Below are 27,659 nucleotides of genomic sequence, written 5' to 3' on the forward strand. Positions count from 1 at the left end.
CTGTTTTGTCCTGGCCTGCCGCCCCAGAAGTACCTAAATCAATGTGGTGGTGTTACCAAAAGCGCAATCCTTGTCCCCGTGCCAATCCAATAACTGGGACACGGCTTTGAGAAAACGAAAAAAATTTTATTGCTCTAATAGCAAAGGAGCAGCACAGAGGCTGTGATTCTGCCCATCAGAAGGGGAGCAGGGGCCTATTAAAGAGGTGATTCAGAAGCTAAATTCCAGGTGTTCTGTCTAGAGTTGCAATTCACTTGTTAATATGAGAGTCCTTTCTGAGAACATCTGGTGCCTCCCCAAGTCTGAATTACTTGTTCCCCTGTGGTGGGTGTGTCTAGAATGGGGAGGAAAGGTAATCCTGTTTTCCTGAGTAAGTCATGGTGGCAGAGCAGCAAGGACTTTATTCATAAAGCGAGCCAGAGTTATGTTGGGAGAAGAGATGTCTTCAGAAAATGTTTGAGGAGCTCCCAGAGAGATGGGGCGGGTGACTCAGGACCCCAGGATGGAAAAGAATTTAAGCACACACCAGTCCAAGGTGTAAATGGAGGTGTCTTTAAGAAAGCAAGTGCTCTTCAAGGAAGAACAGCCTCAGTCTCAAAGGAGAGATGTCTTTGGGTAAAGCAAGGAACCTTCCCCCCGAGGGAGAGGGCAGGCTCTGCAGAGGGAGAGACACCAACCTATTGGTACAGGTGTTCATATGTATAGGGGGCTGGTGCTTGGGGCTGGACAAGAGGCAGAGGCAGGTGGAGCTGTACAAGTCCATGCCAGTGCATTTCCTTGTTTTACAAGGGTATGGGCCAGTGCATGTCCTTCGACGTTTCCCACTGTGCTTTCTTTGTCTCAGTGGCTCATGGGTGTTTCCTTCAAGACTCAATATCTCTCTATACACCCTAAATCCCTGTCTCATTAACAGTCCAAACCCTCGGGTCCAGCCCTCCAACTTCTGTCTTTGGAACTGGAAAACAATACACTGGGGGTCTTTGCAGCCTGGGGGTTGAAGAACTTTGCTTTGAACCAGTTATTTAAGTCCTATACTTACTTTTTAAGCCTAGTTATTGAAAGAAGAGACATCTAGAAAACCTTAAAAATCTTTCAAGGAGCTGTGCTTGGAGGTGCACACCTATAATCCTTGAAACTCAGGAGACTGAGGCAGGAGGATCATTAGTTCAAAGCCAGCCTCAACGACTTAGTTCCTAAGCAACTTAGTGAAATCCCATCTCCATAAAAGATTGGGGGATGTGGCTCAGTGGTTAAGTGCCCCTGGGTTCAATCCCTGGTACAAAAAAAAAAAAAATCAGTCATATAGCTGGGGAGTAGCTTTTAGGTCCACATTAGGCAGTCCTGGGCAGAGCATCCTCTCTATGGGTTTGTTAGGGTTCTCTAGAGGGACAGATTCAACAGGAAGTATAATTATAAAAGGGGGACTTATTAGGTTGGCTTTCTCGACCAGAAGCTGGATAGTCCACGATGGTCATCTGCAGGTGGAAGAACCAGTAGGTGTGCAGTCCAAGAGGCTGAAGCCCCAGCACAAGAGGGACGAGGTGCTGCCCTGGTCTGAGACCAAAGGCTTCTGAAGAACCACTGACAAAATCTGCTTTGGAAGAGCGAGAGTCCAATATCCTCAGACAGCAGCAATCAAGAACCTGTTCAAGAGTTGAGCTTGCATCTGCGGCTGCGTCCTTGTTCTTCCAACTTTTATTCCATCCAAGCCTCCAGCCCACTGTACGATGCTACCCATTTCAGTTGGCTATCCCACATGCAATCGTTCCTAGACACACCCTCTTGACATACCAATAATGCTCTTAATCCCTGGCATCTCTTAATCTAATTAAGTTGACAGTTCAAATTAACCTTTGCAGTGGGTAAAACTCCAAAGTCTGATTCCCAGTGGGGCTCCTTAATACCAGTTACAGCAAAGGCATCTCTGTTCTAACAACAGCCCGAGGGACATACTGATCCCCCCAAGACTGGCCAGACCCCTGAAGCTAGGAAGTGACAACCTTGAGATAGGTGAATGACTCAGTGCTCTAAAGTCAGCCAGTGAGCCCAACCCACTGAGAAGGCAGCCTTTAGTAGATGGTTCCATCAAGGTCGCCACAGGCACATGAACAGGGACAATCTTTAATACTTTCCTTAGCCCTTTAGTAACTTAATGCAGAAAATATAAAGACATTTAAAATTATATAAATCCTGAAGGGGAAAAAAGGTACAATGACATTTTAGATCTACATTTACTGCCAAAAGAAATAATTATTTTTCTAGTGAATAAGGTTTTACATTTAATTGAAACAAACTAGACTTTGGACATCAGATATAGCACAAGAATCATTTAATAGTTTTGAGGGACATTTCAAGAAGTCATTAAAGGACTTTGTTGACTAGAAAAATAAAACCAAGGTAGTTTGTGCAGATACAGTGTTATAGTTAAAGCTTCGTCCCAGGGTTTCGTAAACTGACTTCCAGACCACTCACGTATAATCAAATCAAGCCTTTATTGAAGCACACCGGTGGCGGCTGACCAGAACATAAAGCTGTTCCCCTGATCAGCCCCGAACAATTGCAAGGGCACTCCTTATAAGCCTGAAAACTGCAAAAGGGATGTTCAGGGGGTCTAACCAATGCAAGCAAGCCAGGTTACAGAAGCGGGACAGTGCAGTCAAGCGGAGGGAAGCCTAACCAATCACAGTTAGCCCAGTCACCCCAGTTACAGAAACAGAGCCCCATTACCCTAGTTACAGAAACAATACCCCGTTAGGTAGTTCCGTGTTCTTAGAGGTTTCTATAGCAAAAGGAAAAGAACATCTTGCCCCAGTCATGACTCTTCTACTTGGCATGGTTGTTTTACAGGATGAAGTCATAAAACAAAATGGAGTCATATTTGCTCCTACTATCACAACAGTATCATAAATGAAAAGTACTACAGGTAATATCATACAAACTCATTTTTAGCTAGGCACAGTTGTGCATTCCTGTATTCTCAACAATTTGGGAGGCTGATGCAGAAGCATTGAAAATTACAGTCAAGCTTTAGAAATTTGTCAAGACCCTGTGAGGATTAGAAAGTTTGGTGGTGCATTTTCAAAATGTAGTATTTTGCCTTAATTGGGATGTAAGATCCACTTGTAGCCATTTTAACTATAGCCCTTCCCTTTTGCCACCCCAATTTTAAAATTAACCAGTCATGTAGATTGTGATCCCAAGTTCTTATCAGGGCAAGGAGGAGCACTGTGTTAGGAATAAAAGCAGATGGACTGCCCACCCAGGCACAATTGCTGGCTGGATTTTCTTTGGAAGCACACCCTTCAGCAGAAGTAAATTTTGCCTTGTCCAGATACTTCTAAGCACATGTTTAATTCCTTGTGGTACCCCGCTATTTCTAATAACCCATGTCAAAAAAAGGGGGAGGTAGCTGAGGAGGTAGCTCAATGGTAAAGGATTGTTATACTGATACCGAGACCCTCAAATAACTCTCAGACCACACATTGCCATTCTAATTAAACCTTTATTGCTGGCCATCGGCAGACACTCTACTCTCTAAAAGCGAGTTAGTCAGAGTGGCATGCCCCCTTCAGTTTGGCGTCATATTTAAGCCAAAAACCCACAAAGGGACGTTAGGGGGGTTAGCCAATGCAAGCAAGGCAAGTTACAGAAGCAGGAGATTGCAGCCAGGTGGCCAGAGGCTTAGCCAATCAAAATGAGCCCAGTTACCCCAGTTACAGAAAGAGAAGATTGCAGTTAGATAGTTCCGTGTTCTTGAGGGTTTCCACAACAAAAGGAAAAACAACTTGCCCCAATCATGACCTTTCATGTCCTCATTACTGGATTGACATTGGGGACGAGGATGGAGTTTTTGGTAACTCCTTAACCTCACCTTTCTAAGCCTCACAGCTGTTATCTATCAGTACATTTTTAGTTTTGAACTATCTTGCCTGATGTTAGGAGAGGTGCTATAGTACAGCTCACTCCTCTGCCTGTCTGCATGGTGGATGGTTCACACCCTTTTGTTCTCAGTCTCCTTATACATTTGCTCCCAACAGTGACCCCTGTAGATGATAGCACAGAAGTGGGCCTCGTTTTCACTGTCTGATGACCTCTACTTGGGACAGGGTCGTTCATTCATTCACATTTAATGTCACTGTTGATGTAGTGAAGTTTAGGTCTGCCCTTTTACATCCTTCTATTTCCCCATGTCTTTTTGTTTTCCTATTGCTCTCCACTGTGTGTGTTTGTATTTTACTGGGAATTGAGCTCTTAACACTGAACGACATCCACTGCTCCTTTTAAAGTTTTATATTGAGAGAGGGTGAGATAAAGTTTCTGAGCCTGGCCTAGAATTTTTGATCCTCCTGCCATGGTTTGTACCAACATACCAGGCTACTGCTCTATTTGTTTTTGTTTTTTCATTATTTGCTAACATAGAATTTCTTCAATGATTTTTTTTTCAGTTTTTTATGTACTGTCCTAGTGATGAGTTACCATGTGTGAGAAATATGCTCACTTGTCCAAACCCAAAGAATGGACTTGTTATAGACATAGGAACTTCCAAGAAACTCAGGCAGTCTTAAGAACCCCTTCAAACCCGGATTCTTGCAATCAAGTCAGAAAGTGGGGGACAAGTCCACAGAGTACTGCATAGTGGCATACGTTAAGGGCACCTGAGTGGCAGCCCGCTCCCTTCATGCTAGGCACAGGAGCAGCAGGCCACTCACCCGGTAAGCATAGCCCTGGGCGTAGGACTATACACGTAGGACAGTGCTTGCTCCCTGCCCCCCCCTCCTTGATTGGTTGCCGCAAGGACAGTTGGCAAAGAATTGTGTTGGTGGCTGCCTATAATCTGCTGAGCTATAGTAGCTCGAGTCTATGTACATGGCAAATATGCATTAAAATCAGACCTGCTTCCTGCTTGGTCTCCAGGGGTCTTGAATCACTACTCTACAGCCACATTCTCCTCTACCCTGTTCCGTGGACCTCCTCGTTGGACAAGAGAGAGCCCATGCAAGAAAGAGTTCAGACATGTCACCCAGTAATAGACATGAGCTAGTTGAAGGGATAGAAAAGGAGGAAGGGGATACTTTCAAGGTAGAGAGTCCTCTGAGAAAAGAGAGGGACAGTTGCCTCTCCTGCATTCCAACTTTACTGGGGTTCCGGAAAAGTTTCCAGAGAGTCCTGCCCAGGTTCACCTCTTGACTTTTGACTGACTGCAGGGTGTCATCAGACTTTCAAGTCTCCACTGTCATGGCAACTCTATGTCACCTTGGCCCATGCTAAGTAGTCATAACTGGATTCTTAACCAAAGAATTATCCTTATCTTCCAAAATCTGGTCTTTTGTGAAAAGAGTCACAAAAGTCTCTCCCTCCAAAGTAATCTGGGTTCCTCTTAGGTTGTTTTTGCCTGCATTTCTCCTGAAGCTAACAGGTAGTTTGCTGAGGAATGTTACATATCCTGTCCACTTAAGGCCAGGCAAGGTTTGCAGATAAATTGCTTTTTGGCAAAGAAAGCATGTTGGGGTCAGCACAGTGGGCCCATTTTATAAAACTATTCTCTAAACCTTGTGTTCCCACAATTGTCATCTACCTGTCCCCTAACATACTGAGAGACAAAGGTACAGAGAAAGCGTAGCTTTTACTGACAGGCTTGCAAGATGGAACGTCTGGGGGAGCAGGCACACCCAGAGCAGTTATGATCAGCATTTTACCCTCTTGTACACAAGGTCCCCTAACCCTCCCCCATGCTCCTCATTGGCTGAGTACTATGGGGGTGGTGTACCATCTTCCAGATCATCACTTGGGTTTTACATTGGGTCACTTAAAGAAATATGCTGCCGGGCACAGTGGCACATGCCTATAATCCCAGCTGCTCAAGAAGCTGAGGCAGGAGAATAGCAAGTTCAAAGCCAGCCTCAGTAATAGTGAGGTGCTAAGCAACTCAGTGAGACCCACTCTCTAAATAAAATATAAAAAAGGGCTGGGGATGTGGCTCAGTGGTTGAGTGCTCCTGGGTTCAATCCCTGGTATCCCCCTCCCACAAAAAAAATCACACCTCTATTGTAACTAGTTGCCATTTTCTCTCCTGAAAATGTGCCCTCTGATGCTTAACTCTGCAGCTTAATATAAGACATTGCTGGTGCATGGAGGTTTTTCCACATTTTGTTTATTTTTGCTTTCACTTTGGATCTGCCACATGCACGGGCTGTTGGTGCTATTGTGCATTCACTTCTTGTCACTTTCCATCTGCAGTGACTCGTTTCTCTCTTTTTTCTTCCCCCTCACACCATCTTATATGTAATTTTGCATAACAATGAGGGTCTCCTACCATCTTCCGTGCAATTCCCCTTCTCACTCCCATTCCCACGCACCTCTCGACCCTATTTAATGGTAATCTTCTTCTCATGCTCTTCCTCCCTGCTCTGTTTTAAGTCGCCCCCCCTTATATCAAAGAAGACAGTCTGCATTTGTTTTTTAGGGATTGGCTAGCTTCACTTAGCATAATCTGCTCTAATGCCATCCATTTCCCTGCAAATGACATGGTTTTGTTATTTTTTAGTGCTGAGTAATATTCCATTGTGTATAAATGACACATTTTTTTATCCATTCATTTATTGAAGGGCATCTGGGTTGGTTCCACAGTCTAGCTACTGTGAATTGTGCTGCTATGAACATTGATGTAGTGCAGCTACTTTTTCACATGTGTGAGAATATGGCTCTTTATACATTAGCCCACCTTGTCCATGGTGATACTGTTAGGTAAAATGAATTTGGGCCAGTTGTAGGATGTGAAAGACTTCACAAAATCTACATTAAAAGCAATTTATTTATTTATTTTTCTTTTACTTTCCAAGAGGGGGATAATGGACGGCACCACAGGCCATATTGGCCCCGAGTGATAAATGTTTGGGGTTTATATGCAGGCTCTATGGGCAGAGCTGAGCAGGGTTTTTGTTTCTTTCTGGTTTGACTATCGGTTGAAACCCAGGAAGCTGAGAACACTGGGTTAGCATCTGGGGGTATGTTGCTTTCCAGGCAGGAGCAGGTGGGTTTGTGGGTTTTTTTTTTTTTTTTAATGTAGGTGTCTCTGAACGACTGACATGGGAAGAACACATGAGAGCGGGACTCTCCTGAGGGACCAAGTGAGGTCAGACTGTGCAATGGAGTGATGGGTGTCAAGGAGACAAATGAGCATGAGCTCACAGACATGTTATGGGATCCATGGATCCACGGATGCCTGAAGCCACAGATAACAGCAAACCCTACCTAGAGTGCTTCCCATACATACCTGCCTATGATCACTCTTTCTATAAAACCTCAAAGTCCTTGTCAGCCCCTGAAGACAGGGCTAAGGACAGGGTTCCCTTGTCTTCCTGGAGCAGCTGTACTGGTCAAAGTTCCTTTCCTGCTTTTCATCATGACCTTTTCTGTTTGGTTTTGGGGTAAACAGCTGACCTGACCTGTGGGATCGCCAGAGTCAGGCCACTGCCTAGGACTCCCTAATAGTAGAATGTGGAACATCAATATGAAGCACAGGCACCCAATTTATTTCCACTGCACCTTGCTGTCCTAGAGGATTGTCTCCTTCCCCCCACCCGCCTTCTGCTGGGGATGGGACACTGAGCCAAGGCACCAACACCAATTGCTTCCTTTCATAGATCAGTATAAAGAGCAGAGGCCAGGGGGTGATGAGAATTATTAAAATAATTGTCAAATTGTTTTCATTTATAGATATCATATGTGTGATATATCTGATATCTTAAACTTGTTTCAACAATGTTGAGACTTGCTAAGTTGCCTGAGGTCACCCCAGCTGATACCATATACCATATATCTGTATGTCTATATCTCTATATCTCAAGATATCTATATCTCTAATCTTTCTCTTTCTCTGAGGTACTGGGGATTAAAACCAGTGGGGTTATACCTCTGAGCTAGGTCACCAACCCTTTTTATGATTATTTTTAAGACAGGGTCTCACTGTTAGCAGATGCTGACCTGAACCTTGGGTCTCTCCTGCCTCAGCCTCTCTGAGTGATTATTGGCATAGCTACAGCCATCTTACTTTCACCCAACCTCATTTATAACTAATGTTCCTATTAAGAAATAACTGCCATTTCTGTTCTTGAGAAATAGAAACTTTCCCATTTCTGTTCTTGAGAAATAGTAATTTGCTTTCCACAAATTCAGGTGATGCTTACTGTACCAACCACAAAGACTAACCCTGCCACTAAAGGAACTCCTCCCGCCCACCACCATGACCTTGCCTATTAAAGGAACTCTTGAGAGGAAGCTGCTCTGTCCTCTCTGTGGAAGACGGCCTGTCAGCCTTTGCCTTTGCCTCTGATGTGCTTGTGTGATCAGTCCTGCACCAGTTGCCATTCAATGGGGCTGTGCCTGGGATCCAGGCCCTCCTGTTAATCTTGCTCTCTCCTCTGGGGATCTGAGCTGCTTCAGGGCCCAGGACAATCACCACACACCCCCTTCCATCCATGGAGTGCCCGCCTACATCCACACACCAGGGGTATTTGGGTGAGTGACCCTGCCTTTACCTTCCCTGAATCCTGGTGAGTCTGCTCTGGGAGTCGAGTTCCAGCTAGGGTCTTGGTTCTCTGTAGGTTGCTCCCCGGGAGAGCCACAAAAGCCCTAGGTCCAGGCACTCTTGAAGCTTTTTGCCTGGGACTAGTGAAGTGGTGGGCGATGACACCCTTCTCTCAGTCCCAGAAAGGCTTTAGCATGGGGCAGTGAATCGTGTGATGATGGTCCCCCTTCACTGCTGTCCCCTCTTTATTCTGGTTTGGTCTAGAGCTGGGCATGCCTAGCCCTAGCCACTCCAGACTAAAAACTCACCATGGGGACCCTCAATCCAAAATTCCATATTACCTCTCAGCTGCCTTCTCACCCACTTAGTTCTGATTTGTTTGGCTCCAAATCTAAGGGCTTATCAGCTGTTCAACTTTCCACCCAGTCACAGCCCTTTCATGATCTAAGTGGATCTAAATGGCCACCTAATGGCACCTTTGATCCCAACATTTTACAGAGTCTTTACACTGTTGTGACACTTGGGTAAGTGGAGGAGAGCCCCTAGTGGCAGGCTTTCTCTTCTCTTTACTCTAAGCCTTCCCTTTGCTCTTCTTGCTCCCCGCTCAGCTTTTACTTACCACCAAGGCTCCAGATTTCTCGAAAGACCCTACTCCTACACAAAGGACCCCGAACCCTCATTCAACCCCAATGATGAGACCCCACCTTAGCAAGCCTCACCAAAACCACCTGTTCCCTCTACATTACCATCCCACCCACCCCCAGTCCCCATCACTCAACCTCACACAGCTGCCCAGGAACCTGCCCCTTTACTCCCTCTCTGTGAGGTCGCTGGGTCTAGGGGGTTGTTAGAGTTCTGTGCCCTTCTCAGTGATCTCTCTCAAATTGAACAGTGCCTGGGGTCCTTTACCTTCACCTCTGCCACATGTACCAAAGAACTACAAACACAACACAAGCCTATGACCTTACCTTTCATGACAGGCACATGATCTTATCCTACACCCTCCTCCCAGAGGAGCAGAGATGGGTCTGAGAACAAGCCCACAATTACGCCAATGAAGTCCACCAAACTACCCTGCCCACCCCATCGGCACTGAAGCAGTCCCTGACCAAGACCCCACCTGGGTCTATAATTCCTCTGGGGGCTGAACAAGAAGAGACCAGTTCACCACCTGCTTACTGGCAGGTCTAAAAAGGACAGCTCATAAAGCCGTCAATTATGATAAACTCCAAGAGGTCATTCCGGATAAAAATGAAAACTCATTTTCCTTTAAAAAAAATTTGCAGTTGTAGATGGATAGCATGCTTTTATTTTATTTGTGTACTTTTATGTGTGCTGAAGATCTAACCCAGTGCCTCACACGTGTGAGGCAAGCACTCTGCCACGGAGATACAGCCCAGCCCAACCCCTCTTCCTTTCTAAACCGCCTGACTCAGGCCCTGCCCCAATACACCAATCGAGATCCTGAGTCACCTGACACCAGACCTACTTGTGACCCACCTGCTCCATTACACCAATTGAGACCCTGAGTCACCTGACAGCCAGACCTACTTGTGACCCACTTCTTCTCCCAAAGTTTCCCTGACCTTAAAGCTGAACTTGAGAAGCTAGAGCAAGTCCCCTCACCCCGCAGGCCCAGGGACTTGAAGTAGCCTTCAAGGTGTACAATGGTGGAGATGAAGGGCCCGCAAGGTCAAGTACCAAATCATAGTCAAAGCATTTCAACAATCGACCACTGGAAAACCTACTGGTTCATGCTATGAATGTGGTCAATTGGGCCATTGGGCCAGTGCCTGCCCTAATCCTCACAAACCTCCTGTCCTTGTCCCAAAAGCCACAAGGAGGATCACTGGGCTGTCAATTTCCCTCTTGCCCAGAGAGTCAGGAGGTCATATGATTCCACCACACTGCAGGCAGACCTTCCGGGCCTAGTTACAGATGACTGATGAGGCCTGGGGTCCTGACACCCGATGACCACCAGCAAAACACGGGAACCCAGGGTAATCATTGTGGTAGCAGATAGGCCCATCTTTTTTTCTTCTGGACACCAGGGCTTCATTTTTGGTACTTGTCCAATTTGGGGGACCCACCTCTACCTCCACGACCTCCATTGTCAGGGTAGAAGGCAAACCGTACCAACCATTAAAGACCCACTTCTCACATGCTCCATTCACGAGATCCCTTTGTCCCACTCTTTCCTCATCATCCCCTAATGCCCTACTCCCTTACTAGGTTGAGGCCTTTTAAGTAAATTAGGTTCATCCATTTCCTTTATCTTCCTATGCAGGGCTCTTTCCTGGACTTGTCGCCACTCCCACTCCTCCTCCTCCTATCACCTACAACTACTCCCTCATTAACACCCTTACCCCCATCCTTGATCAATCCTCGGGTATGGGACATACACAACCCCTCTGTAGCCACACGCCAAGATCCCGTCCACATCACACTTAGGACCCACTCTCTAAGGTCCAGCTCTCACTTCCCACCGTCATGGGCTTCCAACTGACCCCATCCCACAAGGCCATTACGAGGGAGCAGAAAACCTCATTTCTCCCCTTCTGCTCCCACTACCAAGGCTGAAGTACTCTCATTTCTGAGATTAACAGGATTCCTTAGGGCTTGGATGCCCAACCATGCTCTGCTGGCCCGACCCCTTTACCATACCACAAAGGCCCCCACAAAGAGCCCCTCATCACATCCGTCAACACCCCCTTTCAGGCCCTCCAGAGCCCTCCTGCGGGCCCCAGCCCTTCACTTGCCTGAACCATCCCACACCTTTTTCTATAAGTAACAGAAAACCAAGGATCTGCCCTGAAGGCACGAGGCCACCAGTTGGGACCATCCTTTGTAGCAGTGGCATTTCTCTCAAGATGCCTTGCCTAGCAGTATGGGGATGGGCACCTTGCCTTCAGGTACTGGTCTCCTCAGCCATCCTAATCCAGGAGTCAAGGAAACTGACATCTGGGTCACCTCTGACAGTCCTCTCCCCACCACTGAACTGAATCACTCTCCTATGCGGGTCTTTAGACACTGCCACTTCCATATCCTTTCCCTCCAGGTCTCATGGACTGAGGGAAAGGATGTGGACCCCACTGTGACCTTCAAAATGTGTCCACCCCTCAATCCCTCTACTCTGCCTCCTCCTCCCAGGGACATGGATTCTCATCAGCCTCTCCATTCCTGCATAGAGACTAAAGAACAATTACTCCCCATCCCTCCCATATTCTGGAAGGACCCTCCTACACCTGGTTCGGGATGGGAGCTCCTTTTCCTATGAAGGCCTCTGAATAGCAGGCTGCACTGTCACCATGGCCATAGAGCTGATGGAGGCTAGCCCCTCACCTCCTAACACCCCAACCCACAGGCAGAACTCAGAGCTCTAACCAAGCACCAACCCTAGCTAAGGGGAAGTCTCTGACCATTTACACAGATTCCAAATACAGACACTGTATCAGAATTTCTTGGGCAGAGGTTTCCTTTGGACACCTCCTAGGGACCCTTGTCCCCAGTCATTATCCTTTCCTGGGGCTGCCACAAGTGCCCACACATGCCTTGTGCCCTGCATGGTGCAGGGAATTTCAGGCCCTGGATCAGCTTCTCCTAGAGGACAGCCCAAGGTGTAGGTTGCAGCCTCTCAGGGGAGCAACTGGAGGCCCTGGGGCTGAGGAATCTTCTGGAACAGGCCTCATCTAGAGAGCTACCTCCTTGGGACATCGTCTCCCCCAAGCCCTGTTCCCATCCCTTGGAGACAGGTGGACAGTGAGCCTGTGGATGCTGGTGCTGAGGGGCCAGGTCAGCAGTGATTCCTGCCCTTGCAGTCTCTCACAGTTGTGAAGGAGGAAAACTCTCCCAGAGCATAAGGACCACCCACCCCAGTGCAGTGCTGTGCAAACCTGAAAGCCTCGTAGACTGGAGTCATGGTCCAGGTCTCCTGGGAGGGTGATCATGGAGTGTTTCAGTGAGAAGGACCAGGTGGGAGATGTCCAGCTGGTAGGGACCTTACCTGCCCCTTGAGTCTGACATGTCGGTGCTCCCTCAGCACCAGCCCTTTCTGTTTATCACTGAAATGATCTGCTCACTTATTTGAGGCTCAGGTTTATTTATTCAGAGTCAAATATGATGAAATTATTAAAGAGGCAAGGAAAAGTGGATTAAAAATCTAGTTATATTTCCATTTTTCAAAAATCCTAATTTATAGACAGGTGCAGTGGTGCACACCTGTAATCCTTGCTGTCTGGAGGCTGAGGCAGGAGGATTGCAAATTTGAGAACGACCTTAGCAACTTATGAGGCCTTATGCAACTTGGTGAGACTCTGTCTCAAAATAAAATATAAAAAGTATTGGAGATGTGGCTCAGGGTAAAGTGCCTCTGGGTTCAATCCTGGTACCAAAAAACATAAAACAAACAAACAAAATCCTAATTCACCTTTTGCTACCCCTGAGTATGTCAGAAAGTTTCTGAGATTCGGTCTTGTCTTTTCAGTGCTTTCAAATTGAAATTCAGGTCCTAGACTCCAGAATCCACTTAAGAAACAGAAAAACTCCATCTTGCATTATTGCTGTGGAACATGAATCCATGTTTACAAGAAAAGTGGTGGATAAATTTATCAATGAGGATCCACGGAAACATCAGTTTACAAGGTGGAGAATGTGACAGGGGATGAGAGCTCACTGTTGTTGTCTGGACTTGGCAGGTTCATGTTAACTGTGTGGTGTTTTGGTATCAGGAATGGAACTCAGAGGTGCTTAACCACTGAGCCACATCCCCAGCCCCTTTTAAATATTTTGTTTTGAGAAAGGGTCTTGCTAGGGGCTAGGGTTGTGGCTCAGGGGTAGAGCACTTGCCTAGCACATGTGAGGCCCTGGATTCGATCCTCAGCACCACATAAAAATAAATAAATAAAGATATTATGTCCAACTTAAAAAACCAAAAAATAAATTTATATATATAAAAGGTCTTGCTAAGATGTTTAGGACTCAGACCCCTGAGCCACTGGGGTTACAGGTATGTGCCACCACCCCTAGCTTCATGATGAAGTTTAAGGACAATCTGGGCAATACCTGTGATCATTTAATCAGTAAATGATTTAAAATAGTAAATGACACCTGTTTCTAAATAAGAGTGCTGGTCCCCTTCATGAGCACTCCCACAATCTCATCTAATTCCTGTTTCCTCCCAAATGCCTCCTCCTAGGGCCCCTGTTGAGATCCAGCCTTTTAGCTTAAGAAACTTGGGAGTTATATAAATACTTTGTCTACACTCGCTGTGTTCTCTATGATATTTTGGCTAGTCTTAGATATGGCCTACTATTTCCACTTTTAGAAGTAGTTTTTCTTAAGTTCACCAACATGCACAGCAAAACTGGCCCTGAATTTTACAGAATTTACTAAAATGCTTGGTGTGTTTTCAGAGAGTGTAGATCATGGGATGTTCAGTCTCATTTGTAAGAAAGTGTTTTGTCTTTCCATTGATTTCATTGTATTTTATACCTCTCACTGTGTACCTTTTCTATTATAATCATTTTTATCACCCATTAGATGTATTTAGTTTAATTATTTTTGTGTATGTGTGAACTGCTGGGGATTGAATGCAGGGCCTCATGCATGCTTGCAAGTGCAGTACTACGGAGCTACTACCCAACCCAATAAAATTAGTTTTATAGACTGTTTTTTATTGATTTACTTATTTATTGTGAAGGATTGAAGCCAGGGACTTGCTCATCTGAAACTTGCTCATGTTATCCTCCAGAAATTCCTTTCAACTTTGCGAAAGGATTTTGGAGGTGGGTGGGTGTTTGACTGGGGATTAAACCCGGAGGCACTTGACCACTGAGCACATCCCCAACCCTTTTTATTTATTTATAACCTTTTTGTAGTTGTAGATGGACAGAATACCTTTATTTTGTTTAATTTTATGTGGTTCTAAGGATTGAAGTTGCCTCATGCATGGTAGGCAAGTGCTCTGCTACTGAGAGACAGCCCCAGTCCCCCCATTTTTATTTTTGATTAAGACCAAGTTTCACTAAATTTCTGAGGGTCTTGCTAAGTTTCCAAGACTGGCCTCAAACTTGCCATCTTCCTGTCTCGATCTCCCTCATTGTGAAATTACAGGTTCACACTACCACACCAGCAGTTGGAATGACTTTTAAAGATAAATCATCCTATTTCTCTCTAAATGGAAACAGTATTGAAAATTAGTTTCCTTGCTTTCCTCCATAGTTTTGAAATTTGTATCTATGACTCTTCCTTTTTACTTTAGTCTTGTATTATTCTGGAAAAGGTACTCAGTGTGTGATATTGTATATGTCTGCGAAAACTCCATGGCACAGCGTTTATTCAAGGCTTCATTTTCAGAGTGATTTTTTCCTTTTTTTTCTTTTCTAGTCTTATATTGTGTATTAGTCAGGGTTCTCTAGAGGAACAGAATCAACAGGAAGTATGATTCCAAAAAGGGGATTTACTAGATTGGCTTACTCCACCAGAAATTGGATAGTCCATAACGGCCATCTGCAGGCTGAAGAGCTGGAGAACCAGTAACTGCACAGTCCAAGAGGCTGAAGCCTCAGAGCAAGAGGGATCATGGTGCTACCTAGTCTGAAACCCAAGGCTTCTGGAGAATCACTGGCAGAGTCCACTTTGGAAGCATGAAGAAGGGAGAGTCTAATATCCTCAAGTGAGCAGAGCAGCAATCAGGAATATTTGAGAAGAATCCAGCTTGCATCTGCTGCTACCTTCTTACTCTTCCAACTTTTATTCTATCCAACCTACCATCCTATTGGACGGTGCTGCCCATGCTTAGGGAAGGTCTCCACTTCAGTTCCCTATCCCACATGCCAATCATTCCTAGACACAGCCTGGTGGACACACCCAGAAGCCTCTTAATCATCAGCATCTCTTAATTCAATCAAGGTGATAATTCAAATGAACCATTACACATAGTATCCAACACCCCTTCTCTCCAGCTTCTAGTGTCCTCAGTTTTCAACATCTTGCATTGGTGTAGTATGTTTGTTAGTTACTGAACCAGTATCCTACATTTGATGAAAAGAGTGGACGAAGCAACATGTTATCATCAGCTGAAGTCCACACTTTACCTTAGGGTCCTCCTCTGTGTAGTGTGATTGTGTGTGTCACGTATTCTGCATAATGTCATACAGAAGAGTTTCACTGCCCTGGGATCCTGTGGCTCCCCCTGTTCATCCTCCTCCCGTCTTCCTTCTAGCTTTGGGTACTTCTAGATATGGCTGCTGTAGTCACTGCTGTGAGGTTTTCTGTGCACATAATTTTCATCTCTTTTGGGTAGACACCTGGGAGTGTGATGACTTAATAGTAGAGTGTGTGGTGCGTACTTTGTACGAGCATGACAGACTGTCTTCCAAAGGAGCTTTTCTTGCATTAGCAAGAACAGAGTTCTTCTGATTCACGCTTTCACCATCTTTCGGTGCTGTCAGTGTTTGGCATGTGGCCCCTCCAGTGGGTACATGGTGGTACCTCATTGTTTAATTTGCAATTTCCTAATGATGTGCTGGTGAACATCTTCTCACACACGTATTTACTGTCTGTATTTATTGGATGAGTATCTTTCCAGATCTTCTTGCTTGCTTTCTTATTGAGTGTTTTTCATGTATTTCGAATATCAGTCCAGTGTCATTATGTGCTTTGAAAACATTTTGTCCAGTTCTCCAGCTTGTCTTCTCATCCTCTTAAGCGTATTTTTTGAAAAACAGAAACTTCATTTCAATAAAGTTCCATTTACCAGTGTTTCACTCACAGATCATGTTTTTGATGTTGCATATGAAGCCATCATGCTGAACTCAGATTTGTAAGTACTTCTGTGTTATTTTTTTGAAGTTCTAAATTTTGTATTTGGCTTTAGAATGTATAGGCATTTTTTTTTTTTTTTGGTTCTGGGAAGTTAACCAGGTTCTTCTATGTTCTAGGTGGGTGTTGTGCTAGAGCCTACTTTTTGACTGATGCTCCACTGGCAGCTGACTTTGTGACTTTTGTAAAGTCAGTGTAATTCCTTTCTTTGCATGTTAATGTCCAGGTGCTTTGGCAATGTTTTCCAAGAGTCTTTCCATCAATTTTCCTTTGTTGAAGATCAGTCGACTGTATTTATATTGTGCAAAAACCATTCTGTCCAAGGATTGTAGCTTTTTAGTAGTTCTTAACCCCAGGTTTTTTAAGGTCCTGCGAATTTAGTGTTCATGACTGTGTTGGTTCTTCTGGGTCTTTCATTACTGAAAACATAACTTAAAAGATTTGGGATTTTATTGAATCCACAATTGAAATTTGTAACAATTGATAATACTGAGGCTTCCTATGTATGAACAGAAAACATCTCCATATATTCACCTTATCTTTGACACTCTCATTAGAAGTTTGCAGTTTTTGTCGTACAAATTCTTGTCAGGTTTATATATGAGTATTTCTTTTTTAATTTTCTTGGTGCTATATAAGTGGTGTGTGGTATTTTGTTTTTTTGTTTTTTGTACTTCTTTGGAATTCACTGATGCTCTACCATCAAGCTACATCCCCAGTCCTTTTTATGTTTTTATTTTGAGACAGAGTCTTGCTAAATTGCCCAGGCTGGCCTCAAAGTTGTGATCCTCCTGCCTCAGCCCCCTGAGTGGCAGTAATCACAGGCATGGCCTCCGGGCCCAGCTTGCTGCTGTCATCAGTATAACAATAGTGCTATTTATTAGCCTTATGTTCTACAACCCCGATGTCATCTTGTTGATTTTCATGATTCTCTGGTGCATTCCACATACAGTAGAGGACAATGCTGCATCTCCATAAAGACATTTGGGTTTTTCTAAGCTCGAGTGCTTTTTTTATCATTCTTTTTTAAAAATATCTTTTTAATTGTTGGTAGACATTTATTTTATTATTTATATGTGGTGCTGAGAATGGAACCCAGTGTCTCACACATGCAGGCAAGTGCTGCACCACTGAGCCCCAGCCCCAGCTCCCCCCAGCCTTTTTTTTTTTTATTCTTGACTCTTTCTTTAACTATTGATGTAAGCATTTCATTTATTATTTGGGTTTTTGTTGTGATGGATAAATTTAAATGGTTTTTACATTTTGAATCAGTCTTACATAGCTGTAATAATTCCCTCTTGGTCATGGTGTACAATTCTTTTTATTTATTTTTTGACTCAATTATGTAATGTTTGTGCAGGAATTTTGCATTTATGATCATGATCATAAGAGTAATTCATAGTTTTCTTATTTTTCTATTTAATTTTGATAATATGGTAACCTATGCCTCAGAATGAATAGGGAGGTGTTTACTCTTCTGAAAATTGGTGGCAACTCCTAAGTATTTTATGGGAGCCTGTATGAGATGTTGGAGCCTTGTCTTTCCTTTTTTAAAATATTTTTTTTTAGTTATACATAGACACAATATCTTTATTTTGTTTATTTATTTTTATGTGGTGCTGAGGATCAAACCCAGGGTCTCACACAGGCGAGGCAAGAGCGCTGCCACTGGGCCCCGGCCCCAGCCCCTGTCTTTCCTTTTTTTGTATAGTAATTAATTGCTGATTCTATTTTTTCCACAGGCATGGGCTCATCTGTTTTGCACACTTCTCCTTGTGTGTAAGTTGTAGGAGATTGTCTCTCTCAAAGAATTGGTCCAGCTCCTCTAATTTATCTAATTTGTGTCAAACTGATGTTCCTGATAGTCTTGAATCGCACGTGGATTCATAGCAATTGCACTTTTAATTGTAATTAGTAGTTTCTCTGTTCTGTTTTCTTTTTTCTTCAATATTATTGTATTATTTATACCTTTATTATATTTATTTATTCCAAATAACAAATTGATGTATTTATTTAATATGGTGTTGAGGATAGAACCCAGTGCCTCACATGTGCTAGGCAAGTGCTCTACCTCTGAGCTACAATCCCAACCCCTGTCCTCTGTTTTCTTAGCCTCATATCAATTTATCAGTGATGCTGATGTTCATGAAGAACTTGATTTTGCAGACTGCTGCGAGTTTCATGATTGCAATTTCATCAGCACTTTCTCTATTAATTACTTTCCTGTGTTTAATTTAGGTTTACCTTGCTCTTATTTCTCTGGTTTCCTGAAGTGGAAGGTTCAATAATTGCTTTTACCTCTTCTTTTCTGAAATGTGCTTAGGATGACTTACACACCCTTGAAGAACCACCTGTGCTGTTTTCTGCAGATTTCATAAGATGCCCTTTTACATTTCATTTCCCTAGAAATGGTAGACTTTTCCCTTGAGTTCCCTCTTCCACCCATGTCTGTTTAGAGCCCAGTTTCCCCTTCCATTGCCTGGACACTTTCTAGCTGCTTCTGGTCTGGGTTCTGCTTTATCTCCCATATTCTTTGAGCACACTTGGGATTTCACTGGTGTTGCACATTTGTTGGGGTGTGGTTTATGGCTTAGAATGTGGCCTGTCCTGGGGGGGTCTTGCTCTGACCTGACAAGGCTGTGTGCTTCGTGTTGGCTGAAGGCCTGTGAAGACTTCCTGTCTGCTTCTCTGCTGTGAGGTCTCAGTACTGACACAGTTGTGCTGAAGCCTCCCAGTGTAACTGTGGATTCTTCATTGTCCTGGGCAGTTCTGTATGTCTCTGCCTGGTGTATTTTGACTTTATTTCAAGGGCATACATATTAAAAAATTGAGACAGTTAATTTAAAGTTTAGCCTGGGATGGGCACAGTGGTACATGCCTATAATCCCAGTGATTTGGGAGGCTTAGACAGAAGGACCACATGTTCAAAGCCAGCCTCAGCAACTTAGTGAGGCCCTTAGCAACTTAGAGAGAGCCTACCTCAAAATAAACTAAAAAGGGCTGAGGATGTGGCTTGGTGCTTAAGCACTCCTGGGTTCAATCTCTGGCATGAAAAGAAGAAAAGAAAGAAAGGAAAGAAGGAAGGAAGGAGATGGAGAGAGAGAGAGAGAGAGAGAGAGAGAGAGAGAGAGAGAGAGAGAGAAGAAAAGAAGAAAGAAGTTTAGCCTAGGGATAAGACAGCTCTCCTGGGACCCCTGAGCTCCTGCAGCAATTAACAGAAATAAGGCTCCCCCCGCCCCCGTCCCCTGCTCTGACAATCGGGGAGATGCAGATCAAAACTGCACTGAGATCCCATGTCACCCCAGTCGGAATGGCAGCTGTCAAGGATGCAATAGTAAAGAGTGACAGAGAATGCGGGAGAATGTGCACTCCTCCACTGCTGGTGGGACTGCAGATCAGGGCAAGTGCTCTGAAAAGCAGTGCGGAGATTCCTCCAAAGCCTAGGTGTGAGGACTACCACATGCCCCAGCTGCCCTACTCCTACTATTTGTCCAAAGCCTCCTAGAGTGATGCAGCCCCATCCATGTTTATAGCAGTGCAATTCATAACAGCCCAGCTATGGAACCACCTAGGTGCTCTAAGCAGATCAACGGACACAGATGCTGTGGTGGCCGTGGTGCATGTGCCCAGTGGCCCTACAGAGGACTGGAATCATGACATTTGCTGGGAAATGGATGGACCTGGAGACCATGATGCTCTGTGAAATAAGCCAGACTCAGGAAGTCCAGGGTCCGAGGTTCTCTCATAGGCAGAAGTTAGAAAAAGGGGGAAAGGGAATTTTTAAAAGGGGGATTGCCTGAAAATAGAAGGGAGACCAACTGAGCAGGGGAGGGAGGCGGGCGGCCTGGGAAATGTAGAGGAACCGCGTGTGCATGAGCTGCCATGAGCCTGCTTGTGTGTGAGTGTGAGGAGCCAGTGGAGCCAGTGGTGCTAGTACAGGGGAGATCAGCAGAGCAGAGCAGCAGATGGGGCGGGAGGGAGGAGAGGGAAGCACCCAGGAAGGAGTCGATCCCACTGTATGAACCCCACTATGGTTTCTTTCTCATGAGTCCCACTATAATGTATGATTATAATGTGCCAATAAAAGTTTATAAAAGCAAAGAGTGGACCTGATCCCAGAATCACTCTCGAGCTTCCTGCTCTCAAGATGTGATTTTTCTAATGTTTTGAACAACCAATAAAAAAAAAAAAACTACAGAAAAAAAAAAAAAGATGTGATTTTTCCTTCCCACACACTGTACCTCCCATGCCAACCTCCACAAGGTGACCAAGCCAAGGGGTCCCTTGCAAGTACCAAGACATGCTGTTTGGACTTGCTGCCTCCAAAAGTATGAACTCAAAAAACCTCTTTTCTTTATAATTAGCCTGCCTCAAGTGCTTCTTATGGTAATGAAAGACATAATAATACAGGTAGCCCCATAATGGCCCCCCAAACGTCCACATCTGAATGGCTGTAAACCGTGAGTATGTTATGTTACCTGGCAAAGGGGAATCCAATATGCAGATGGAATTAAGTTTGCTAACAAGTTGACCTTAAGGTGGGAAGATTACCAGGGCTCACCAAGTAGGCCTAGCATGATCACAAGACTCCCAGTAAGTGGACAATGAGTTAGAACAAAGATTCAGAGTGACCCCACGAGAAAAGGACACAGAGGGAAGAGCCACTCTGCTAAGATGTGGACTTCAGACGGTGACTCATATTTGACCTCAGAACTTTAAGAGAGCATGTTTTGGTTGATTTTAGACACTTGAAGCCATTTATTATGGCACCTTGGAAAATGCACATAATCAGAAACAACCGATTCTTCAGGAAATCAAAGAGCTTTTAGAAAATATTGTGGATCACAAACAAAAGTCTGAAGAAGGGCTAAAGGGCTGTACAAGAAGGACAACTTGAAGAAGAGGAGATGAAAGGGTGGTTTGCAAATGCAAAGAGCACCCTCCAGAAAGGAAGAGCCAAGTCAGGGAAGCAAACAGACGCTTGAGCAGGGCACGGTGGCCACACCTGGGACCCCAGCACGTGGAAAGCTGAGGAAGGAGGATCACATTGTCAAAGTCAGCCTCCCCACTTGGTGAGGCCTAAGGCTGTAAATAAAATATAAAAAGGGGGGGATGTGGCACAGTGGTTAAATGCCCTGGGTCCCCCCAAAAAAGAACAGTAGAGTCTGCCAAAACATTCAGCACTGGAGCAGGACCTGGCCATCCAACAAATGAAAAACAGAATGGAGGAGCCGCTCAGCAGCTCTCAGACTCAGAGGCAAGAGGCCCAGGCAAATCACCTGCTGCGACATTGGCAACCCAGGTGCTGGGAGAAACCCATATGAAAAAAACGGGGACTTCAGCAACAACTGGGCAGCCAAGAATCCTGCAGCATAGCTGTCTGTTGCTCTTGTTCACTGAGCCCACCCAGCCTCCTCTTGGCATCTCTACCCTGTCATCTTCTTCATCATCAGGTGCTGGGGATGGAACCCAGGCCCTCCCACAGGCTTCGCTCTTCCTAACTCTGAGCCCACCCAGCCTCCTCTGAGTGACCTTCTGTCCACTGCCCTGCCTGCTCCTTGGCTATGAACCTCCACTGTTCTTGTCATACTCCTCTCCCCTGCTTAGGCACCCTGTGGCCACAGACCCTGTTAAAGTCCTTTCCACAGTGTCAGAATATTTTTTCCTTTACTAGCCATGGTCCTCAAGTTCTTCCTGGTCCTCTTCATGGTCCTCAAGTTCTCCAACACAGCTCTGACTGTTGGAGGGGCACAGTGAGGAGATATGGCTTTACATGGTGCATTGTTGGCACTGCCCTTGGTGTCTGCTCAGTAATAAATGTGTCACTGTCCTGGATGTTGAATCTAAGGAAATGACTATTATTCCATGTGAAGGTTTAAAGCACACGGCAATGTGATGACTCTGCTTTGTCATTGCTTCTGTTCTTCATTATTGAGATTCTCCAACCAAAACCAAAGAAAAAAGGCAGTGGGCTGGAGCTGCTGGGCAATGCCTCCCTCGCCCACCTGGCTCTCCTCCCTCTGGAGCGGGCTGTCACTGACACTGCTGCTCATCTCCACCTTGTCCCTGTGTGTGTCTCTCACACCCAGGCTCCCCGTGCACACCCTCTCTCACACACACTCTCTCTCTCTCACACACACACACTCTTGCACACACACTGGGGGTGCAGCTCAGGGTTGGCACACCCCTGGGTTCAATCTCAAGAAAGAAAGGTAGAGAGAGAGGGAAGAAAGAAAGGAAGAGAGGGAAGGGAGGGAAGGGAGGGAGGGAGAAAGGGACAATTACAGCATCTGTGTGGCCCAAAGGTAGAGCATGAGGTCCTGGGTCTGACTCCAAGCACTGAATTGAGAACTCCCTTACACCACAGTAAGCATAAATGAGACTCCAAGTCACATGTCAAGTGCTGACTCCCAGGTGGAGGCATTAGGAGGTGAGGGCTTTGGGAAGTGACTGGGTCATGAGGCTGATTAGTGTCCTTATAAGAGAGACTCTGGGGAGCTCCCTTGTCTTCTTCTCTGGGTTAGGACACAATGGGAAGATGGCCATGTTGTGAACCAGTACTTAGAGCCTCCCCTGACACCAAATCTGTATCTACTTGACCTTTGATTTCTTATCTTCAGAACGGTGAGAAATAAATCGGTGTCTGTGAGCCACCTGGAACTCTCTACCTGTGGAGGCTCTGGGACTGACCCTAGCACCACACACAGGACCTGACGGCCTATTCATGGCAAGCCACCCAGTCCATGGCAGTGGCTTCCCCAGCCCACAGGTTTAAGACACGGCGTTGGGAGAACGGGTCGGTGAGGACAGAGGATGGAATGGGTCTCTATGCAGTGTTACTTTGAGTGCATGTAAGAAAAGTCATCTGGTCACAAATGGAGTCGGGCCTGCCATCTGGATTCCAGGGATCAGCAGGTATGACTGCCTTTCCTGGACATCTTTACTTCCAGAAGGAGGAGCATGGCCCTTCTTGCACACTCTTGCTGGTGGCTTGGGCTGTCAGAGACCCACCATGCTGCTCCAGGGCTGTGGAGAGAGCCCCTCTGTTGCTTGAAAGCTAAGCCAAAGATAGGGCTTGGGTGCTCACTGTCCCCACAGGCCATGTGTTGGAGGCTCTGCTGGGGGGGAGCCCTTGGGAAGGAGGGCCTGGTGGGAGGGAGTTCAGCTATTGGAGGTGTGTGGGAGGGGACACAGGGACCCACAGCGCTGTGCTTTTATTTCTCTGGGGACCCTGAGGAATATAGCCTGGATCCCTGACCATCCCCTCCCTGCTACCCCCACTCCCCAGCAGTCTTACCTTGGCCCAGTGCTCTGGAGTGTCTGAGGGAAAGGAAACAAACCTCTGGGCAGAGGAAGAAGTGACACAGCCCAAACCTGGGTTGGGGGAACCCCTCCACGGGGTTGCCTGCACCCTTCCCTTCATAGTGGAGCTCAGGAGCACCAGGGTCAATGAGCGTCCACGTGCTCAGAACTGAAGAGATGTAGAAGCCACACCCTGGAGACCAGCGTCCCAGCTGCACAGGATCTCAGCTCTAGGAAGTATCTGGACCCTCTATCTGCTTCTGCATTAGATCTGTCGTCTAACCACACAGCCACAGCCTGTCGAAAACTCCAGTACACACTGGTGAAAGTGAAAAATGACTCAGGGTGTCCCTGCTACACTGAGAGCTGTAGGTGTGGGAGGGTAGCAAGTCCACTGCTCCACCTCTCTATCCCATGACAGGGTTCTGCATTAGGTGGCCTCCTACCAACAGTTGTTAAAAATCATGTCCCTCATAAAAGTACAACATTGTAACTAGGCAACTAAAAATAATACTAATTTTAAAAACCATTGTGGAGAAACTAGCCCCAAATCAAACTTTCTGTTAGGGCTTTACAAAAAAATTCTGGAGGATATGCTGGGGACGTCAGAACTGAAGAGAAGTTGTGAGCCTTCACAGAAGGGTGGCCAGGATCGTCTTCAGAGAGACTGAACTGCAAGCATGGGTCCCACTCCATGGGCACGTGGCCCTCTGGGGAGCGGCTCTGTGGGCGTTGAGCTGTTTCTCCTGGGGAAAGCCTATCTGATGTGCTCCCGGGGGCAGCACAGCCCTGGCTAGGTCTAGGGCACACAGTCTGTGCTCAGGGGGCCGCGGTTCTTCAGGGTCTCTAGCTCATTATGAGGAAGCAACAAAACTATTGCAGAACAGGGAGCCCGTGCTGGGACCTTCTGAGGATAGTGCTCTGCCCCCAGGGTCCTCCCTTGGCACCTGGCTCCTCGGGCTCCATAGCCCATAGGTACTCTGACTACTTCATGCCATGGGACACACCTTCCCTCCAGGCTCAGGTGTACCCACCGCAGGTGCAAGGTTGTCAGATGCAAGGTGCTGCCCCCTGTGAGCTGGGGTCCTACTGAGCCTGTGTTCCACTTCAGAGCTCCAGGGTGACTTTTAATCTTTAATGGGTTTTTTTTAACTTTTCTTTTTTCTTTCTTTCTTTTTTTTTTGGAAAGACCAAGAAGTCACACTTGTTTGTAAGAACAGTGGTCAGAGGTGCAATGACCAGGCAGGGACTATTCATATGGGTTAGATGTTCTTTGAACAGAGTCTGGGCCTTGGGTACCTCCTTCGTGCTTAGTCATTGTAACAATGGGTGACAGGAACAGAGGTAAGAGTCATGAAGCCACATGGCTCTCCTGTGGAACTAGGTGGGGAAACAGGGGAGGATACTGTATTTCTAACTCATCTTCTCTCCCCAGGTGAGCATTCCAAATGTCAAGGATCTGCCCAGTAAGCAAAATACCTCAGTTTATCCCAAGGTTGAAAACAAATGAACTTAAATCACCACATCACAAAAGGCAGCTAACTTGAAGACTAAAAATGTCACTTGGAAATAAAGGTGGGGGCACACAATGGAAAAATGGGGCAGAACACAATGGAGAAGAGGGAGAGGTGTAAATCCAGCAGCCTACACACCACATATGTCAGAGGAGCAGGCTCCCACACACACAGGCTCGGTAATACCAGGTGGGCTATTTGTTCACAGTATTAAAGGGCATCTAGAATTTCACTACAGTAAGGAATTGAAAGTTGCCTGAAGAATGGGCACAGAAAGGCTGCGTCCGAAGATGGCCTGTCACTCAGGAGGGTGGAGCTGCTGGGCCTTCCTGTTGACCACTGTATTGCGAAAAGTGCAGAAGGGGGAGGGGTGGCTTTAGTCACCTGATGTCATTCCTTTCCCTGGGTCTTTTGTCTCATCTCATCTAGCTGTCTCTTCATCTCTTCTTCCATCCTTCGAATGTCGTCCATGGTCAGGTTCACCCACTTATGAGCCAACAGAACAGCTTCCTGTGGAAGTTTGTGAACAATGCTTCTCTTTGTTCCGCAGGCCCAACCACTTGAACGTGACAGTGACCAGTGTGTGTGCGCACATATATGGGCAGTCTTTCTGATTTACAAGTTCTTGCTTCCACTTTGGGCCCAAGGGTCCTCGGCCTGTTTTGACAGACTTGAATGCTGCAGGGTCTTCCTCTGCCCTGTAATCCTTGCTAAGTATTTGACTTTGCTCTTCAATGTCTACATATATGGCCTCCACGTGTTTCCATGTCTCGGGCTACAGTTTATGCACATTCTCCTGGGTGCCAAGATCTGGTTTGTGCCAGGTTTCAATTTTAATCAGAAAGTCCTCTTTCATGTACTCATTTGTAATAGCAGTTCTGCAATATGGGTAGGCATTCCATGTTTGTTCATGTATATTCAGGGGCCAGCATTCGAACAAATGTGGGTACCCTGCTCTTTAGGTGGTAGATCTTGTGGCCTTTCTCACCTTCCTTCTCATAGCGCCCACTCACTAGGGCCTCCACACCTTCACCACCACCAGTTTCATTTTTGCTGGCCTTGGCCACAGAATACAGCTGCCCCACTTGATGCTACAACTACCCAGATCCTTTTTTTGGCTTTTCACTATTAATTTATGACAAGCATTCCACATCCACAATTCTCTCCAGTCAAAAATTCTTTGAGACAATGCTGTCACCTTGGCCCATTGGAGGATGGAGTCATCTGACTTGACCATCCTGTGAATGGCCCCCAAGACAGTGTAGGTTTTATGTTGGCCATTAAACCTGCCAGTGACCGTGTCCACTTCCTCCACGTCCATCTGGATGGACAAGTGGTCCTTGGCACCAATCATGCTGTTGCTGGTGGTGCATTTCCACAGCATGTACAGGTTCATGAACTCAACCATCTTGTTCTGGACATTGAACCGTGCCTGCTGCCTCCACCAAGAGCACTAGCACAGAAGGGAGGAGCCAGGTTGAATTGTGCCCACTGGAGCGTGGAGACCGTGTAGAGAGCTGGAATATATCTGGAAGCCAAGGTCCTACTGGCTATCTTTGGTCCCTTTGGGTGATTTTGTCATTCTGCTGACCTACCATTTTTTGTGACCTCTGGATAAGTGTATGCTAAGCTCAGCAGACCTCTGGCCTTTCCCACTGAAAACTAGAAATGGGACACACCCAAATCCTGCAAAAGATTCCTCCCATCTTAACGAAAGCCATCTCTGAATCGTGGATTTCTCCAGCTCTTTGCAGTCTGACTAGCTGAGAGCCCCACTCCTTCCTTCTGGGACTAAAAAAGCATGTGTAGCAGGCTCTGTGGTTCATCCTTGTAATCCCAGAGGATTTGGAGGCTGAGGCAGGAGGATCATGAGTTCAAAGCCAGCCTCAACAATGGTGAGGTGCTAAGAAACTGAGACCCTGTGTCTAAATAAAATCAAAATAGGGCTGGGGATGTGGCTCAGTGGTCAAGTGCCCCTGAATTCAATCCCCGATACTCTCCACCTGTAAATGTGTGTAATTGCCTTCAATGGGAACATGTGTATTTTGGGAAAGCTTAAGCTTGAGTTCACAGAGAATGGTTGTTCATATTTGGCTCAGAATAAAACATTTTCTTATTTCCTCAAAGCAGAAGTATTGCTTTCTCTGGACACTCACAACCCAGCAACACCCCAGAATGCCAAGGGGCCCAGCTTATCCCAGGGTTGTGCCAATCTTTCCCTGTTAGACATTTGTTCATACTCACTGTATTACCAGGGCAAAAACACAAAACCACCATGTGACCATTCGCAAACACACAGGCTGATACCAGAAAATAAATCCAACATCTTTATTCATTTATAAGAATTTGTCAGTAATTTATTTTTTTTTCTTTTTATTTCTTTTCTTTTCACGTGTGTGGAGCTGGGGAATCACAGGAACTTGTGCATGCCAAGCAAGCATTCTACCTCCTGGGAAAACCCCAGCTCCTGTTACTAATCTTAAAATTCTCTTTTA

General features: G+C 45.8%; 2 pseudogenes; both read right to left on the reverse strand.

Moving 5' to 3' along the window:
* Positions 1 to 105: 105 nt before the first annotated feature.
* On the reverse strand, positions 106 to 26,317 carry LOC124095266 (phosphatidylinositol transfer protein alpha isoform-like; annotated as a pseudogene).
* Positions 2,474 to 27,659, reverse strand: part of LOC124095267 (small ribosomal subunit protein eS21-like) — a 28,260-nt pseudogene continuing 3,074 nt past the window's right edge.

The sequence above is a fragment of the Marmota monax genome, unplaced genomic scaffold, assembly GCF_021218885.2.
Source record: "Marmota monax isolate L192 unplaced genomic scaffold, Marmota_monax_Labrador192_F-V1.1 WCK01_AAM20220418_F8-fsc00327, whole genome shotgun sequence".
Classification (NCBI taxonomy): Eukaryota; Metazoa; Chordata; class Mammalia; order Rodentia; family Sciuridae; genus Marmota; species Marmota monax.